Source organism: Pyxicephalus adspersus, chromosome 6 (assembly GCF_032062135.1).
Source record: "Pyxicephalus adspersus chromosome 6, UCB_Pads_2.0, whole genome shotgun sequence".
Taxonomy (NCBI): domain Eukaryota; kingdom Metazoa; phylum Chordata; class Amphibia; order Anura; family Pyxicephalidae; genus Pyxicephalus; species Pyxicephalus adspersus.
The window spans coordinates 63,321,729-63,342,392 of record NC_092863.1 but is presented as its reverse complement, the minus strand read 5'-3'; the positions used below and the strand labels follow the sequence as shown (position 1 = coordinate 63,342,392).

At 36.7% G+C, this 20,664-nt stretch overlaps 1 protein-coding gene across 1 annotated transcript in view; it reads left to right on the top strand.

Moving 5' to 3' along the window:
- HSD17B4 (hydroxysteroid 17-beta dehydrogenase 4) overlaps positions 1-20,664 on the top strand; it is a gene marked incomplete at its 5' end in the record, with an annotated part of 118,523 nt that overhangs the window by 66,904 nt on the left and 30,955 nt on the right.

Sequence of the window (20,664 nt, the reverse complement as noted above, 5' to 3'; positions counted from 1 at the left end):
TTCAATTATTCCTTATTGTGTTTCCACTGCATACATGTTATCTGTGTGGGTTAAATTTCTGCTGTATCATGAACTGCATTAAGCATGCCTATGTTCACTGGAGAGCACAGTGCAGTACTGGTTGCTTGTCCTCATCCTCTTCTCAAACAGTGCAGTGCAGTTTGTATGAAGTCTCTAGGGGCAATGCATGTGGCAATGTGAGAGGAGATATCGGAGACAAGGGCAGCACCCCAGTTACCCTACCAGGTGTACCTAAAAACAGACCCTCAATGGTAGAATCAACAGTTGTTACCTTAATGAAAGCTTTACATTTAAAGAAGAATTAAACCCTGAAATACTTACCTGTCCCCATTCCCTCTGAGTGCTGCCATCTTCTCCTTTTCCTGTTTAAGATCCTCAGCTATTTTATTTGGCCGAAATGGCATAGAGTAGGTTCATTCATCCCCGGCACGCACAGGGGAACCTGGGGATTGCTTGGATATCGTGATTAGTGTTGGTCGAATATTTCACTATTTGATTTGACAGCTATTCGATTGAATAGTGAGATATTGTTCGAGTGATCGATAGAGAAACTCTATCCAGGAACACATACTACAGGACTGCATCAGCGATCCTGATTTTTGTTGCTAGTAGTATGTGTTCTTGGATAGAGTTTCTCTATTCAAGAACACAGTGCACTAGATGTGATGAATGGGGAAACTTGTCCCCATTCAATCTCTAGTGTGACTGCAAAGTTCCCATGGTCATGTGACTGTCGGAACTAAACTGCAGATAAACTCTGCAGTTCCACTACTATCCCCGCGGCACTATAGGTTAATAGGCTGGTAAGTATCTCTTACTCTATAACAGCATAGTAATAGGATACATTTGTTACATTTTTCTAGCAGTGAATAAAAGAAAAATGTAACATAAGTATCATAATATTACTATGCTAGAAAGTGTGTTACAGAATAGGAGATCCATGTCATTGTAGAATAACCTGTAAAAAAATTAAATAAACACAGTTAATAAACTAATTTAACATTAATTTTTCTTTTTTCCATTTTTTTTTTTTTGAATTTTTACTGTCGAATCTCTTTTTTTGTCGGGTCTACCTGAGTTTGAACAGCCATTTTCGGGTCCAATATAAGGACAACCCGAATTCGAACACCAACACTAATTCTGATATCAAAAAAAATTCTGCCAGAAACCCAGAGCAATCAGGCAGGTAAAATAATTCCTGATCATGAAAACCCAAAAATGGAACTTTAGTTGTGCTTCAAAAGATTTAAAGTGACTTGTGGCATAACATTATTAGGACACCGCTTATAGAAGATTTTAGTGACTGAGTTACATACTTTCATTGAAGCTCTTTATTTAGCAAGGATTTTCTTTAACTAAAAAATAATGGCATTTAAAACTTGTGTAAACCTTCTAGATAATCCTATTAAAATCAACAACACTATACGTTCCATTTACATTCACAGCAGGAAATCATACTAGACCCAGTTTCAGAAATACATCAGGAAAAGTGAATTAAGGGAGACGTGATGAGAAGGGCATGCCACCTAGTCGATGATTTCGATCACTGTGCATGTACATGGCATCCGCACATGTAATGCTTGTTCTGATAAGGCAGGTACTACATATTGTGACAGCCTACGTTACACTTAGATTTGTAGATCAGTTATATAACGCAGGGCAAAAAGAGGTTAACATGCTGCATTGCAGTTTGTGCAAGAGAATAATAATTTCAGGTGGTGGTTGTTATTCAATATTAACAAAAAGCAACAGCAGCAAAGCCTTCCATAGAATGAACCCACATAGTGGAACCCATAACATTTCATAGGAATTATTGATTTTAAGAAAATATGTATCTTTCAAAAATAAGCCTGTAGAATTTAAATAATTTTAGACTAAACGTTCAGTATCTTACATTGAATAATGTGACTGATTCTCCTTACCATTTGGCAAAAGAAAAAAAAAAAGTAATATTGTAATCTTCCCAACTCTATTCTTTAACAGAGATTTTAAATCTCTTACTTCCGGTTTTTGTTCAGAGGACAAGAAGTTAATGGTATTCTTCCAAACTGGATGCAATGATGTTTTTTTAATAACATTCTGTATTTAAAGCATAAGAAAAATCCATCATCTTATCAGTGCATACAACTAAAAAAGGTCCATAGGTCATACATTGAAACCGCATATGAAACATACATTAGCTTGGTGACTTGATATCCTGAGTAAAGAACACCAATTTCTGACAGATTGAAAAACACATATCTGAGGAGCATCAATAACATTCTTATTCCACTGTGTAAATATAACATTTCTGATTAGTGTCAGTGTGAGTGGCCCTATTTTAAGGTTGTTACTGCTTGGTGGCTCAGAGGTTAGGCCTTTGCAGCACTAGGCCCCAGGTTCAAATCCCAGCCAGGGCTCCCTATCTGCATGGAGTTTGCAGTTTTTCCCAGTGTTTGCGTGGTTGACTTTAGGTATATTTCAAGTTTAAACATATCTTAAATGTTAAATTACTTCAGGGCTTGACTTATTTTTATCAATCAATTGGCATATAGTGAGGCCTAAAGTAGACTTCCCTATATAGCCACTTTTTTTATCAGATGAAGTGCCCTGCGCTTGATAGGACAGCAGATCAATGTTGTTCTCTTTTAGTAAACATATGCATCTATTTATAAAGCAATGAATTCTGAATGCAATGAAATAAAAAAATGAATTCTCCACCAGAAAGTTTTAATGAATGTTAGATTCACTGCTTTATAAATAGACCACGTGGAATTTCCATGTCGATCACCAATGGCAGCTGGTAACTAAATAATAATAATAAAAAAAAAAAAGGTATATAAGGATAAAAGGAAAGCAGAGAGTGATAAAGTAGTAAATAAATAAATATAAATAAGAATAAATATATATATATATATATATATATATATATATATATATATATATATATATAAAAGAAATGTGTTACAAAATGTTCTGAAGGTGCTTAATTTTATCAAATGTTTGTGTTATGCTTATGTATTTTTTAAAAAATGTGGTTTAGTAGCCAGTGAAACGGGTCATGTTTGAATGTGTGATGAATCTTTCATGCAAATCTTTGGGGACAAATTATGGGACACAACTACCCAAAGTATTGTCTGCTTATTGTTCTCCTGCCAAGTATTGACTCAGTGATGGAAATCAATATGCGGAGAAAAAGAAACCAAAGGCATGATGGACACATAAATTAATTACGGCCTCTTTCTTCCCGTGATCCCAGACCCATTAGTTGTCTAACAGTCCTCATTTGCACCTTGAAGTAGAATGCTTTATACCTGCATTAGCGGCAAAGCAAAGATAGATGGATATTAACTGCAAAGTTGTATTCAAGTAATGTAATCAGGGGAATATTTAATCTTTTAAGAAGCTGTGTGCAGGAGTTTCAATCTCGTACAGTAGTTTTTATTGATTTTTGTTGTGCTTTGGTCTGCGGTTTTTAGGTACTATGACTTTTTTGAATCTCTTAATCTTAGTGATTCAAAGTATTAGGGCTACTGGATGAGTATGAGGTGCAAGCAGGTAACATTTTTTAGGAGATTCAATGGATTTATTCAAACTGTATAAAAGCTTTATAACAAAATTTTATTATATTGCAGTTTACTAGTCCATAATATATGGTTGTTTTTTTTGTATTCTTTTTCCCTAGCAATCTTGCTTGAACACTTCTTGTTCTAGGACAACAAAACTTAATACCCTGTGAGAGATAAGCATTAAATCCACTCATTGCATATAGGTTGTTCAGACTCCAGTTCATATTTAAGTGTGTTCTACTCACTTTTATTATATCAAAACCCTCACAGAAAACAAATATCCAGGGATTTTCCTGGCTAGGGAGTAATGTCATCACTGAATAACATACATTTCGGCCTCCCTTCTTACACTCACTCACTCTCCCTTTTAGAGTTGCTAGCCCAACAGACCTAAACTGTGGGAGACCTTCTCTTGGCTCATATCCTTCATGCAGCCTTTCTGTCTGAGCCATCTGGCCTCAAATATTTAACTGTCCACTAGTCTGAAACGTAAACTCTACCCTGAGAAGTTGGATGGAGTGGTTGGCCAACCCATTATTTCCACTCTGGGCCTAGATCCCAAATAAATGCTGCAAGTGCTGCAAATTTACAACACCACACTTATGTACAGCCTTATCCAGGCCCTTGTATCCAATTCCCAGTTAAAAATGCTGCATAATAACCTCTAAATTTAGCCTTATACCTCCCATTAAGACATTAGGTGACTGCTCATCTCCTACATTGCATTTAAACCTAAACTGAAACTTTTTCCCCGTTTATTTTCCCCTGTTATTCCCATGTGAACACACTTCCTGTCTGAGTATGTGAAAGAGGCAAATATAAATCTTTTGGAGTTGAACAGACATATTTCTGATCATTCAATACTGAATATGTAGATTATTGTGTATTTTCTTTCATAATGGTTTTTCATATAAAAGATACAGAGCCAGAGCCTTTAGTGTTCAACCCAATTTTTTTTTTAGGCTGGTTGTGATGAACTTGTAGGTGGGTGGTAGCCCCTGTATTGTGACCTAACTCATCAGTACCCACCCAAAAGCAGCCGACTGGTTACTGAAAAGTACCAGGTGGTGTGCCCAACCTAAAGGGTCTGGGGGCAAAACACAGAAGAAGCATTCTCTGCTTAACCACAGACTAATGTTTGCGTTTTTACCTGGATATGTGCAAATTATCACTGACATGAAAGGGTAATTCAATGAAATCAGTCTACAATAAATTTGTTTAGGCCCTGGAATTATTATAAAAAGACAGCAATTCCCATTGTACACACTGTGAAGTTAAGTAAAGTGTTATAATGTTTGTTTTTGGTCCAGAAATTGTCACATGTCTGATTAGACACTGTCACTCAGGGACATCAGTGATAGCTAGCTTGAGTTTTTTAGTAGTTTTGCAAGTGGCCTTTCCTAAGGTCTGTAGGCAAAACTGAAAATTGGCTCCGACAAGAAATCTTTCAACCTCCTTTCCTATCTGGCTGAATTCCTAAATTGTTAAGAAATATGACTTGACAGTTTGCATTATTAATTGGAGAACAATCAAACCGCATTGGAATTGACTTCACTCATGTTCATAATCAATTGACTTTTTTTTTTGGTCTTTTTCATTTACTCATTTGCTCTACTTTCAAATTCCACCTTCCACGTTTTTTTTTCTTCTATTATCTTCTAGTATGTCAGAAAAGTAGTGTAATGTTAAATAATTTATTTAAATTCAAAGTAAGCTGTTTTGGCATCTGTCCAACTTATTCTTATGTGTACTTGGCATATTTCTTTGAGCATAAAAAAAAAAATCACTATATTAAAACTTGGATGTAGTCAATCTGACCTAAAAACTCAGGTAATTGAGAGGATATCGTTCTGCTGCATGTTCCTAATCTGAAAGTGTACATGTATGTGCAATCTTTTTTTTTTAATGATGGAAAGAGCCTAAATAAAGTATATTCTTTAGAAGGCAAAGTGAGAAATTAAGTCCATAAAATGACTTTTGATCATGTCCAGGGGCACACTGCATGGGTCGTTTCAGCTTTAAAGTGTGATTTTTCAAAAGCTGACATAGGGGTACATCTCCAACCACCTTCTAATGCCTATAGCCATGTTTAGGCTGCTCATAAAGATCTATATTCCAAGACAATATAAATATAATTTAATAGTGGCCATCATACAGTTAAGTGGAGCAGTAATAGGGAAAGTGTTGCAATCCTCTTTATGGTATGCAATCATATAGCACAGCAGAGAAAATTCGCAACACTGTGGCTGTTCAATTTCTCCTTGTTTAAATACAGGTAAATTAAAAGTAAATGTAAAGATATTTAGGCTCACTTCTTCAACATTTACTGGTATGTTCATCCGCAATAATGTACCTCACTACAAACATTCAGATGTGAACAGAGTCTAAGGGCAGGTTTACACAGGTTTACACTTGCTCAAACACTCACACGGCAGTGCTGGTTGTTAAAGAGCCAACCTTCTGCACACCTGACAGCTGGCAGGAGTGGGCAGCGGGGCAACTGTGAATTTAGCTTAAATTTGCAAGTAGGACCCATTTTTTTGTTACCTTTTATACATATAAATAAAAACAAGACCTGTGTTATGTCCATTCAGGGCAGAGCAGAGTGTTCACCTTAGAGGCAGTCACTTTCCCTTGACCCCCCAAGAACCCCCACCACTTTTTGACTACCTAGAGAAAAGAAAAAGATCTGGTGGTTCTTGAGATGAATGTATGATACACTTCCTTAACCAACAGCACTAATGACTTTGAGCAGATTGGTGGGGAAAAGAATGATTGGCAAATATGTGCAGCTGTTAATGTTGATGTGAAATTGTCAGTTTATCCAGCATTGTCAAAGCATACATTCAATAGATGTCTTAAAAATTTATGGGTACAAACTGGAGCAGTTATCTGCTCCAAGCTTCCCCCTTTTCAAAGCTGTGCGGTTTAACCCAGCGGGTAACCTCACCACACTTAAAGAGGAACTAAACTCAAAAGTCCCTCAAAACAAACAAAAAAAAAAAAAAAATTAACCTTCAATCCTGCAGCGAAGTGGATTGGTCCCAAGGTCTCTTCCATCAAGTCCCACGTCGTCCCGGCAGCTGTCTTCGGGATGGCGCCCTGGGCGCCACTATCTTCTCCTCTTCTTTCGGGTTCTTGTTCCTACGCCACCTTACCTAGGTGCAAGATCAGGTGACGTAGATGGGGGAAGAAAATCAGCCGATCTCACTGCGCATGTGTGAGATCGGCAAATTTTCCCCCTTTTGACAAAAGGGCTCCATCTCAGGCATGCGCTGAAGGAGCACCCAAGAGCCTCCCGTGACGTAATGGGTGACGTAAGTATCATGGATGGGTGATGTAAGTATCTCGGGAGGCTTTGCGCTCCTATTCGTTCTCCCTAGGCGATCAAGAATTAGGTGGCAGAGCTGCTTCCTTTTTTTTTTTTTTTGGGGGGTGTTGCACTTAAAAAAACAAAACAAAAAAAACAGACTTTTTACCTCACATAAAAGGGTTGTCTACCCTTTTATGTAAAGTGAAAATTCTGAGTTTAGGTACCCTTTAACGTTTGTGTCATGAGGTTGACATGTACTGCAGTTTAAGGTTTTCCCCAGTCCTCCAGTAGCAACCTCAACTACTTTCCAGCCACTGATAGCTGCAGTCGAAAGCATTTATATTGCTCTAGTACGGGCAGCCAGGTGGCTTAGAGGTTTGCACTCTTTGCAGCGCTAGGTCCCAGGTTTGAATCTCCGTTTGCTCCCACATTTTAAAAACACACAGTTCGGTTAATTGGCTTCCTCCCAAAAAAAATGACCTTAGACTGTCCTAAAGACATTTTACTATGGGAGGGACTTTAGATTGTGAGCTCCTTTGAGGGACAGCCTATGACCTGACTATGGACTTAGTGTTGTGTAACATGTCGGCGCTATATAAATACTGTGGTATATTAATGAAAATTCAAGTCATTAGAAGCTGCTGACCATTCAGGGGTGGCTAGAAGCAACTGCATCACCATCATCTGCACAAAGTGGATCCCAACCACTCTCATTCAGTTGAATAGAAGTTGGTAAAGTGGTTGAACCTTTGGTTTTTAACACTGCAAACACATTGATCTAGTTTGGCCAATTTCCTATGGTTTTTAATTTTTCAGGGCAGCTTTGCATGCCTGTAAAAAAGGAAAAAAAATCTAAATGTCCTAAGTTATTAAAAAAGGAATTCATGTACTGAATGCATATACTTTACACCAACTTTCCTTGACCTTTTTAACATGGAGGAACCTTTAAATTAACTCAAGTCTTTAGGGAACCCCTGCTATACTTACTTTTTCCACAGGTCACAGTACATTAGCATGGTGGCCAGTGGGAAGAATATCACCCTGACAGCCAAAAAGATCACGAATGAAAATTAAACTGATCAGAAAGGCACACAATTTTTTTTCTTCTCCTTTACAATTATTAACCCTTGTAAACATTCTTCCATACAAATACCGGTAAGCATTTATATAATGTTGTGGCCCTTTGTGGCATATATTTTTGCTTTAAATTAAAGATTGGTGCGATTACCCATGAGTTAATGCCCAGTTTGCTTAAGCTGAGGTGAACCCGTGTGCTGTTAGAGACTCCAAGTATAATTTGTTGATGGTAGTGCTTATATACATATATCCAGGCAGCAGGATATAGAACCATTTAAAGATCTGCATTTATTTTGTGCATTTACAAGTAGAGTAATGGGAAAAGCAGAACATGAATGCAAATGTCTGAGCACATTATGCAGCAGAAAAGAGTAGATTTACTGTTGAACATTGTGAAATGTGGTAATAAAATGCTACACTTTTCACTTTTACAGAATTGCAGAAAAATAAGGTGGATATTGCTTAGAAATGGTGGCTATAATTCTGAAACAGGCACCTTTAATATCCTACACCAAACTGAGGCACCACATTTATACCTTACCATAAGAATATGCAAAACAGTAATTTTATTGTTCAATTTTATGGCTTATCATTTATAGAACATGTTCAACAAAGAACACAATGTAATGGTCTGAGAATGTAGCTGTCACAAGGTCCAGGGCCTTGAGAGCGAACTCCGTGTAGATATGCAGTTTCATAGTTTTTTAAAAGTGTATATTTCTACTGGCAATGGGTGTATGAATTTAAACTAGTACAAGTTTCTCTTGGAATCTCCCTCACAGCAGCACTAACTGGAGAGAAAGTGAGCTTCACTAGGATCCAAGTGTTACCATATTGCACATGTACTGGCAAGGAACATGTTAGCAAGTGGCAAAAAAGTCAGCAGGAGTAGAAAATTGAATCTCCAAGGTGTTTTTGCTTGTCTAATAGATACGTGCAGTCAGGATTAGATAAAAATATAAATCCTTTGATGGATACCTACATGAAGACCCACATGGACTTACATAGACCCCACAGTCTATATCGATCACTAAGGCTAGAGTTTGTAAATAATCTGAGGACCAAAAAATATATTCTCTTAATTGCAGCAAAACTATACAAAGACAAATAATATAATAATAAAAGTAATTAATTTTAAAGTGGGGGGTTACATATAAGAGCCAGTGAAGAATTTTGCCTACATTGGTAATATTTTATCTAGCTACCCACTAGAATTTCTCCACATTGAACACATTGTGGGCACACTATATTCCTTTAAGATTTAATGAAGCCTATAGAGAAAAAACATTTTTTTTGCAGCCTGGGTATCTTAAGCTCATCATTTTGTCTGGGTAATAAACTTGACCTATAGCCTTGCACGTACGCTGCCACCCCAGTTATGTTTGTGCTGCTATTCATAGTTGGTGTGCTATCATTTATCAATCAACTGCCAATTTCTCACATCTGCGACTCAATTTGAAATCTAAACCTTGCTTAAAGAAACTGTCATGAAGGTGTAAAATGTGTATTAGGTGGAATACGTCCCAGTAAAACACCTTGAAGAAACGCCATCAGTTTCTGTATGTGCTCCTTTCTAGGCTTCTACCTCAATCTGCTCTGCATTATATGTTTTCTTTTTGTTTGGTTCAAAGAATGATGATAATTTGCAAGGAATCTCATTTACTGAATCAAGCTAACTTACAAATAAATTGGTTGATGCATCTCTTACAATATAAATAGTACTCTTAGTCAAACTGAATAAGCTAGAAGGTTATAGATAACTTTGGCAATTGATGGCAGTGTTTTGTCACAATCTGTGGCACTTCCTTAGCAATCATTGCAAATTAAGAGAATAATAATGCACTGTACAAAACAATTCAGAGGTATATATTTTAGTGTAAAATAAAAATAAGCTTCAACTTTAAGGCTGTTCTCCTTTGAAACATTTAATATCAGAATGATCTCTTATCTTCAGAGCTTCTGCTGCTACATCCACACACCAAAAGATTAGGCTTTTTTTCACTAAGATGTGTCTGGATTATTGATAACTCAGGTCTGTCAGTGGACTGACGCAGCCTGGCCTGGTAGGTTGATGCCATGTTACTCATCAAGTTAAAAGCCTTTGAAGAATTCCTCTTCTGCCAAGAAGCATTTTTATCCTTTTCCCCAAACAATGATTAGCTCACCAACTGTGCATCCAATGAATGTTATAAATGACTTGCCTTCTAAAGCCTGGCCGAAATTCTTCAGTAACCGTGTGTTCAAGGTCTTTTATTTTCTGAAAGTTCACCAAGTAGCACTTTAGTGGATCTGTTGCAGAACAAATCTTGCAAACGTGCTGTTTCCTGGAAGCCAGTATGGAGTATGTCTGATGATTTCAAGAGTTTTTTTTCTTAAAATGAAAGCTCTCAAAGATACATTTCATAGCTGACACTGCTGTACCATTAGACGGAGGTGTTTCAGCTTGCGGAGATTGTGCATTGCATGCATTTTGTACTGTTTAACATCATCAAATTCTTGTTTCTATTCATGCCGTGCAAACATGCTGTAAGAGGAGGGATTTAAAGCTTCCGAGTCCTGTTGAGACTTACTGAAGTGTCTGTAAAATCCTACTTTATATTTGTAATGCATATATATTATGCTGTCTTTTTTTGGAAGTGAACTCGTGTGCTATGAATAATTTCTATTTTCTAAGCTCACACTGATTTTGAATAAAGTTGACAGAAGAATGAAAAGGAGTAATAAATGGTACAGCTTGTTTTTCATTTTCTTTTTGCTAAAAACTTTCAGCGCTTAGCATTTCAAGTGTATAATAATGTTTATACAGTCACTCCCAAGTTCACTGTATGTATTCATCTATCTATACTCCTAGATCATTCTTCAGCCGTGCAGAATGCAGCATACATCCTCAGAAATATCTACAGGTAGAAAAAATGCTGATTTCTTGTCATGGGGATTCATGTGATTCCCATATGATTACCATAGTCATGGGTGGGTTCACCCTGTTTTATATTCCACAAAATGCCATGAAACGTCCATAGTTGGATTTATAATGACAGCTGGGTGGGCAAAGGGTGGAGATTTTCATTGGGTTTCCTAGGACATATTTGATTTTGTTTTCTTCCATCATCCACCAAGTACTTAATTCTTAAATTCGAGTATATACAAATCTAGTCCCTAATTTCTTGTGTAAACTTGATGTGATCTTAAAAAAAAACATTTTGAAAATTTGTAAATCTGCTTTCTATGGCAATTTCAATAGGTATATTACACTGGACTTATTTACTGTTGTCACCATCTACAGTCCTACCTACAGAAGTTCAATGTAGCCATTATTGTGGCGAATGTAGACCTGAAACTGTTACAAAGAGTTCAGCAGCAGGAATGCAACAAAGGATAAAAATGATGAAAATGTGTTTATTTTAAAGATTACCTTAAAAACATATAATAAATCTATAGAACTTGTTGTATCTGGCAAATGATTTATTTTTCTACCTATTTATTTCTGAGGTTTTCATAGCCCTGCCAGACACTGACCTGTCTGGAGACTGATTTTCTCTACTTAAGGTAAGCAATACAACCCGTTCTGATCTGTGCCTTAGCCTGTGATTGGACAGTGGATGAGAAGCGGCAGATTGATAAACCTTTTTCTCTGCCTTACCTTGAGGTCCTTGTGCATTATGATGAATTAACATGAAGCCATGACACATGTCCTAATAAAGCCAAATGAGGTATGAAAAGACCCACTCCAGGCTGAACCTTTCTTTTACTTATTTTGCCTGCTCTCTATACTTTTTTTTTTTTTAAAGTAATTTGTGTATTTGCGCTAAAAAGTATATATTTCTATCATACCCATTTCTGATAATGTATTCCACGGTTTCTGTGCAGAAACATGCATTTTCATAGATATTTCAGTGGAGTGAATTTTTAAAAGGGCACAGCTGAAATGAAGACTAGAAAGTTGCCCTTGCTAGGTGCTAGAGCTCTAGTCTCTGATCCTAATTCTAACATGATGGTGTTGGTGAGGGGGCAGCTGGTAGGAATGCCCTTCCTACAATGATTGATACCTTATAATGCTCACGATGCCTTTTTTCACACATCATGTTTGGTATATTTAAGGAGCTTATTCTCTGCTGTCAGGAGAGTAGTCTAACAAGCCTAATGCTAGTTGTAATATTCTGCAGCTGTAAATCAGGCCCTACAATTTCTACATATGTAGCACGATATGAAAATTATATTTAGAGAAGTGTACTTGTGGTATCGTTAATATTTATCCGTATTTATGGAAATATATAATCTCATTAAAGCGCATGAATTCTCTGTATGCTTCTTGTAACAACCAGATTTAACTTTTCAAAAAAAAAAAAAAAAAACCCTAAGCTAGAACGATAAGAGATACACACTCCGCTCCAGATAATTTTCCCTAGAGATGCTCAATCTCAGGTGCTGGCTGTTAGCTGGCCTCAGCCGCATATAGCAAACATGAAACGGATGAAAAACGCCACACTCCAAATCAATAATAAATCCCTAGCACAATGGCAATTCTCTTGAGCTTAAACACATTGTTATTTATTTGGAGTGTTTATTTTTTTTTCCTTCTGTTAGATGTTTACAAGTTAAATGATGTATTTATAATCTCTCTATATATCTGCAATTGTAACTATACACTAAAATGCCTATTTCTATTTCCAAGTAAGTGAACTAAAAATCCTTTAAAGAGGAACAGAACTCTGGAAGCTGTGCCTAAAAAATGCAGACAGAAGGCAAATGGCTAGTCAGCACTAATGTCTATGGCTCCTCTCTTTTCTTATTACTAACTTAGCATGCTTTGTCTTTGCATGGAATGAGCCATCTTGGTAGAGGCAGGGTTTTGCTTCCTCCTGTCTAAGGCTCCAGCAAGGAGACTAGCGAGCAACATGTAAAGTTACCAAATCTAACAACAGATTTCATTGGACCTGCAGTTTCCCAATGTCACACTATAAGTATACAGCTATGGGGCAGTGGGCACAGGTAGTGTATTGCTGTTTTTCAGGAAAAATTCCAGACAAATGAAAAATATTGAAATATGACTTTTAATATTTTAAAACACAAGCTTTCTAGTTTAGTATGTGGCTTGTTTAGTTTTCTGCTATATGAAAGACTAATAATTTGTGAAGAATTTTGAGACCGTCTTGGATATCTTTTGTATCCTATCCATAGGCTGGAATCTTTTTCCTGAGTGTGCGTGTTTGACGGCAGATTTTCAACGTTTGTCTTAATACAGTTGATATATTTTTGCATACAAAGTAAATAGCTTGATGTGTATGAAAAATTTATGTATTCAGTGTTAGCATCTCAGTCACTTTGCTCTGTAAAATATTTATATAAAGTCTTGGCTCATGTGACAAAGCTGATTTTTCCTCTCTGATATTGAATGTTAATTTGTATACATTCTTTCCCATCTTCACCTTCATGCTGAAGAGGTTTCTTGAGGTTTGCAAAGCTCTGGGGCCAGTGAATCATGTCACATTTTATATTTGTCTTACCAGTTGCCACAAGCTTTTTTCCCCTTTTCATAAAAAAGTAAATGAAAAATACACACAAAATGTAATGGTTAAATGCACTGGGAAAACAGATGTGTTCATACAGATTTTTTGTTTCAAAAATAAATCCAAACTCTGGGCTTGGTGCCTCCACCCCCAGATTCTCCCTACCTTATAGAGTCCCTTATTTTTGGCATCATCTGATAATGCAAACATAGTGATAATGCAAATGGTGCTCATGAGATGACATCACTGTTGGAATCTTTATTAATCTACAGTGGGTGCAGGTTGCTTTGCTTAGGGCATGGGATAGCTCCTGATTAAAAGTAAGTATTGCAGCCATTTTTTGTAGTCTGGAATTTGGTTTTAAAAATGACCTTTTAGGTATGAAAAGTGCAGCAGGAGGAAAGTTAAATAAATGTATTCCATTTACATCCCTGCTGTCCCTTCCCAGGGAAAGCTCCTAAATTTTAGCAGTGCTGTTAGCTTTTTGATTCAACTTGCTACTACAGAAGTTGGGGGACTGCCATTTGCAGTGAATGTTTTCATTATCACTGACCTACAACAGAGCTGCGAATTAAGGAGCTCTTTTTTCACTCTGACTATTCATTAGTGGTCAGTGACCAAAATAATAATACCAAAGTCAAGAAGTGGGTCAGCAATGGCCGCCTCCATGTTTCTTTAAGTACAGGTTAACTTTAATGCACTATTTAAGCCTCTGCATGCAGTAATAAACTTTTTTTCATTTTCATGTATTATTGACATTTGGGGGGATTAAACTTTCATTATCATAATTGATTAGTTGTAAACTCAACCAAAGTGCAAAAGATACATGGAAGAGCTTATGTGTTTAAATCCCACCTCTAGGCTTTGTGTTGCCCTTCTCAGTACTTTTCTTTTTGTTTTCTTCTTCTTACATTTCATGTGAACTATTAAGTCATTTTCCTTCTCAGTCCCTTACCTGGGGACACCTGCAGCATTGTGTTTTCTGGAGTCCCGAACATGGCATCCTGTATTCAAACTGAGTAATATTAGGCGCCACTTAACGCAGTAGAATAAGATTAACTTGTAGTGAAGAAGAGGTTTTGGTGGATAACCACTCCAGATTTTTTTTTTCAAATACATAAAGTTCTTGTGATTTTGTGTGCCATTGTAACTGGAAGGCAGCACAGCGCACATTTAAACCTGCAGTTATCCAATGCACAGCTATGTAGCCAACCCTGAGCCTTCTACTGGTATCATGCTTTTGAAAATACCAGATGCTTGGCTTTAATTTTCTGACCCTTATCTATTTTAATTCACTGATCTAGAACAACCGTGCAGGTAAGGTGTGCAAACAGTGTGTTGAGGGTTTACCGATGTGGACAAAGGGAACGCGTGATAAGATGCCATTTGGTGTACCTATGGTTTGGGACCAGGTACCAGGAGATAGTTTCAATAACTGTTATTTTTGTATAGTGAAAACTTCAGGATATAAGAAAAATATATGTAACAAAGAGTATCCTAGTCTACCACTGGCTATAGGCCCAGTGGCTCATTTGGATAAAATCCCAGTGCCGATTTTTGTTACACTACCCTCTCTTAACCACCTGAGCGTTACACTGATGTCTAGATTTCTGTACCAAAAGCGTTACAGGTTTTCATGAAACTTTTTTTTTTTTTAATTGTAGACCTGTAACTTACAGAAATATGTCCGAATAGGGGTCTAGTAGATATAATGAATATAAAAAATGTTTGAAACACACAATCATGTAAAAAAAAAAAAAAAAATTACTTTTAAAAAAATTTAAGGAAAAACACAAAAATCAGCTTAAACAAGAATACGTAAATAAATGAAAAATACTGAAAATGCGATAATTCGGTATACTGTATAGTAATATATTTTTCTAAAACACCTCCCTAGTGTCCAACTGTCCAACGTCACATACCTATAGACAAAACCACATAAATATATTTTCTATTATATTGGATTGGATACAGGACTTTGTATTCAATCCAATACTGATAATGCGATAATTCGGTATAATGTACAGTAATATATTTTTCTAAAACACCTCCCTAGTGTCCGTCACATACCTATAGACAAAACCACATAAATATATTTTCTATTATTTTGGATTGGATTGGATACAGGACTTTGTATTCAATCCAATACAAAATGAGAACAAAATTCAAACTCTCATTATGTATTGGATTGAATACAAACTCCTGTATCCAATCCAATTCAAAATACATACTTTGTATTTATTTTTAATTATTTTGTATTGGATTGGATACAGGAGTTTGTATTCAATCCAATACAAAATGAATGAATGAGTTTGAATTTGAATTTCCCGCACACGCGCCGATGTCATCACGCACGCACAAGAAGCCGGTCGGCTTTTTTTTTTCTCCGCCGGCCGGCTTCTTGTGTTAGAAGCACCCGACGCGGGACGGAGAACGACGTGGGACGATCAGCGGGACCAGGTAAGAAGCCGGCCGGCATCTTACCCGTCCCGCTGGTATAGGAGACGGCACCCGACGCTGGAACACGGACCCGACGCTGGATGAGCACAGCGGGACCAGGTAAGTGAGATTTTAATATAGTCGGAAAAGTACGGGGTTATCGATAGTTGCAAATATTTTTTGCACGGAAAAGTACGGGGTTAGCGGTTGGGAGGTTAATGAACATGATTATGGTCATGAAATAGATGACAACAATGATGAAGAGTTTGAAATTGAAGAGGCCTCTTCGTAAGGGATTTGATCAGCATGAGTTGAGTGATTTGGCACGTGATTTGGGACTGTCGAAAAAGGCTTCAGAACTTCTAGCATCAAGACTGTGTGAGAAAAACTTACTTGAAAAAGGAACAAAGGTATCGTACTTTTGAACCAGAGAAATTGCACTTCTGCAGAACTTTGGAACTGACAGTGGCTTTGCGAATTGCCATAACACACCTGGTTTAATGGAGGAATTGGGAATTCCAATCTATAACTCAACTCAATGGCGACTATTCATCGATAGCTCAAAGCGAAGTTTCAAGTATGTCCTCCTTCACAAAGGCAATTAATTTGGGTCAGTCCCAATTGGCCATTCAGTTTCTCTTTGTGAAGAATATGCAGACATAAAGCGAGTCATTGAGTTGTTGCAATATTGTGTGGGATAAGGGGGGGAGGAGAGGAACACCAGAATTAAAACAAGACGATAATGACCAGGAACTACACCTCCAAGCTAGGGAGAAAGAAAATGGTCACCACCTACCGAAACCCTAAATCTAGCCCCGACTCCTGTCAGTTTGATTAGACCCTGAAGGTAGGAGGATTCATACACCAGAACCTAGACCCTAGGAGCCCTGAAATGCCCTAAGAGTAGTGACAGGGTATGAGACTACTGGTTCCTTCCCAGATAAACGAACCAGCGTCTCCCTGAGGCCTAGTTACAACAAGCAAAGGGTAACAACCAAAATACAAAGAGGAATAAACTTATCTTCAATAGAAAATGGACAAGGAAAATGGTATGCTTCCTTCTTGGTCAGAAAAATGGATACACCAAGTACTTCTGTTATCAGTTTATGTGGGACAGCAGAGCTCGTGAGAGCCATTGGGTGGAAAAGAATTGGCCTCCCAAGATCTGCCCTCACAACCAGGTTATCCAAACATTCTACATGAGCCACTTGTTGATAGAAGGAATATTATATTCCCGCCTCTGCACTGGGTCTGATGAAACAGTTCGTTAAAGCTTTGCCAACTGAAGGGGACTGTTTCAAGTACCTCATTTTGGCATTTCCTAGCCTGTCATTTGAAAAAAATAAAGGCTGGTGTGTTTGATTGTCCACAGATTCGACAGCTAATCAAAGATGAACATTTAATTAGGACAATGTCAGAAGTCGAAAAGAATGCTTATATATCATTTCAAGCCATTGTCAAGGACTTTCTTGGGAACACACAAGCAAATGATTACACATAAATTGTCCAGAAACTCTTGGAGAGCTTGGTTGCAATATAAGGTCACAGACCAGACCTATTTTTGGACTTTGTTAGCAATAGCTTGGATTGTTATGAATTCATACTCTTCCTACCTATTCCTATTCTTGTTTTTTGTATGCTTACTCACAAAAAACTCTTTTGTAGGTACATTTGCTCCATCATTCCTTGTTGTTTACTAGGTCTAAAAAGCACCTCGATTTTCTATTAGCAGAAGGCAAAATAATGACATTTGTACTCTGACTCACAATATGAGGTATTTAAAAAAACATATTTATAGTTATATATAGTTATACATAGTTATATATAATTTTTGGATATTATTTAATATTTGGCTAATTACTATTTTTCTTTCTCATTAAAAAGACCATAAAACCTGAGATAATAAGTAATTGTTACACACACTTTTATTTTTTATTTTTCCTCTCCAGCTGGCAATGTGAATGTTTCCTCCAGTCCTTTCTCTTGCTTTTCACGTTCAACACTATCAGACCTCTGTTTAAGATGCCAAAGTTGTATCCTTGACTTTTTGTGTTAGTGAGCTTGACCTACCTTTTCATCCTTTCTCCTTTCTGCTGGTCAGATAATCTGCTTATTACATAAAACACCCAATAGACCGAAAAGAAATGTATCTTTATATAAGAGAAAATATAATATACCTGGCATCTTACCATTTTTTAGATGTAGGTAAATGAATGTATTTTTGTTTGTGTTTTTACCTGACCATCTGACCAGTAACATCTTTGTTGTCCTAATCGGAGGTGTTCTGTAGTCTAGTGACAGCTGGTAACCTTATAATAGATAAAAGTGCAGGTCAGTCATAAAATATTCCTGAAGAATTTATTAATTTCTTTATTGAACTAATCAGATCAAGTGACAAAATAATTTACCTGGGGGCATGAATGGCATTAAAAGTTTGAGCACATTTCTAATCCAACTACTTTATCCTAAACAATGCAAAAAAATATGGAACAAAATGCATATTGAGTTTAGATTGTCCTAAGAAAAGCAACAGTTCAATTATAGTTAGGTCCATAAATATTTGGAAATATGTTTTACAAATGATGTGGTATGCCTTGGATCATGAGCTGTTCCTTGCCTTCTCCTCCATACTTTTTTCCTGCCATCATTCTGGTAAAGGTTGATCTTGGTTTCATCTGTCCCCCTCAAATCAACTCCAGGCCTTTTATCTGCTTAATTAACAATGCCACAAGGAAGGAATTGCCCACAGCAGCCCATGAAATAGCCTTTGAGTCAATTGTCCAATTACTATTAATACTAATACTACTTATTATTTTTGAGCCCCAGAAATAAAGTAATTGTGTAAAAAAAAAAAAAAAAAGCTTTAGTTCCTCACATTTTATGCAAACTTTATGTTCAACCCACTGAATTGACACTGAAAGTCTGCAGTTCAACTGCATCTGAGTTGTTTCATTTAAAATAATTGTGGTATAGTACAGAACCCAAATTAGAAAAAGTTGTCCCTGTCTAATCATTTATGGACCTAACTGTATATTGGCAGTGAACTTTGTTGGCAAGATCTACACAGATATCAAGTGATTAGCAGCATAAATATTATTCTAAAAAATATGAATGCGAGTATGAATGTTTTATTAATAGTTGTTAAACATACATTAGAACAAGACTAGTCGCTTCATCAGATACTGCTGAAAAAGACATAGTGACAAGTGTTAGTCATGAAATGTATTCTAAACAAAGACATTTTTGTTTTTTATACTTCTACCTCCTTAATATTCATACTTGAGCAATTTCCCAACAATACTATTAAGTAAAAAGAATCTGCCTTTTTGGTGAATACACCTGCAGGAATGTGACTTAAACATTTCTCCATCCTGTGTCCTCTAATATACTCACCATAGGAATACACTTGGTTCAGGTGCTTACAGGTGCTGTACAGTGCTTGCTTAATGGAAAAGATGAGTTTTTGAATTTTTCACAGTTATTCTGCGAGGTCCCCTTAACAGAGTGCAGGACATTAGTAAATGCACAAGTAGAAATATCATGTTACAATATTAAACAAGAAAAAGTAAAAAAAAATTCATTAATATGGATTAAGTGCATCAATTATTCTAGAGCCTGCATAGGATTTGTTTCACTTTTTTACTTGAAGGACATTTATGCTTATATAAAGGCAAGTGGGCACTAATAAAGTGTTTTTATATGTGCAGCAGTTCACTGATTGGGTAATGTTCGCCAAGTCTGTCAATATCTATATTAATGATACGATATAATACTAAATTTACTGTGGGCTAAGCCGTTTCGGATAATTATGTACCGAGCAGTGTCAAGAGCGTCTGACTACTAATTAAAATTGTTCTGCTATTGCAGAATGAAACGTAAAAGTGGGCTCTACATTATTTTATTTCACATTTCATCACTGTGATATGCTCTTGACAATGGACATTTGACAAGGGTTCTCAAATCCCAGTGCAACCAGCCAATATCTGTCTTTAACATATCTTTCATTTTATAACTTTTTACCTGTAAGTTTAAAAGAGGTCAGTTCTGTCTGTGTGCCTGCTGTTGCCAACATAAGAGCTTGTGCCAATGGAATTAGTTTCTTATTTTTAAAATAATTCAGATGACCTAATTAGATGCCCTAAACAAAACAGTCTGAAGGAGGGAGGATTATTGGGATTCTTTAGCGAAAATTACTTTCCTCCAGTCTTCTGCTGTTCAATCCTTGTACTTCTTGCAGAATTTCAGTATGTCCTTGATATTTTTTTTGGAAAGAGGCTTCTTGTCCTAAAGTCCTCACCTCACTGTGAGTGCAGATGCAATCCCCACCTTCTGTCAGTATTGGAACATGTTCTGCACTGCATGATTCTGGTGCTTGTGAGACACTCTTGGACATCCTGAAGCATTTTTAGTCACTACAACTGCACCTCTCACCTTGAAGTTCCTGATGATCTGGTAAATAGTTCTTTCAGGTGCAATACTCCTTGCATGTAAGGTCATTTTGATTCCCATAAGATGATGGCTGCGCACTTTCTTTAGCAATACCCATTGCTAACAATTATTCAGACAGTTATTTCAAGCACATCTTCCCCTCTTTTATTTAAAAAACTATAAAAATTACCACTTTTAAAAACTGAAGCTGCAACATTTGTGTCCCAAAGCTTTTGGCTATTGCTGTACTTTCTCTATGTGATAGAGAGGAAGACTGCTTTAAATATTAAACCAGTATCCTGCAACTTTTAAAGATGTCTCCAGTTTCAGA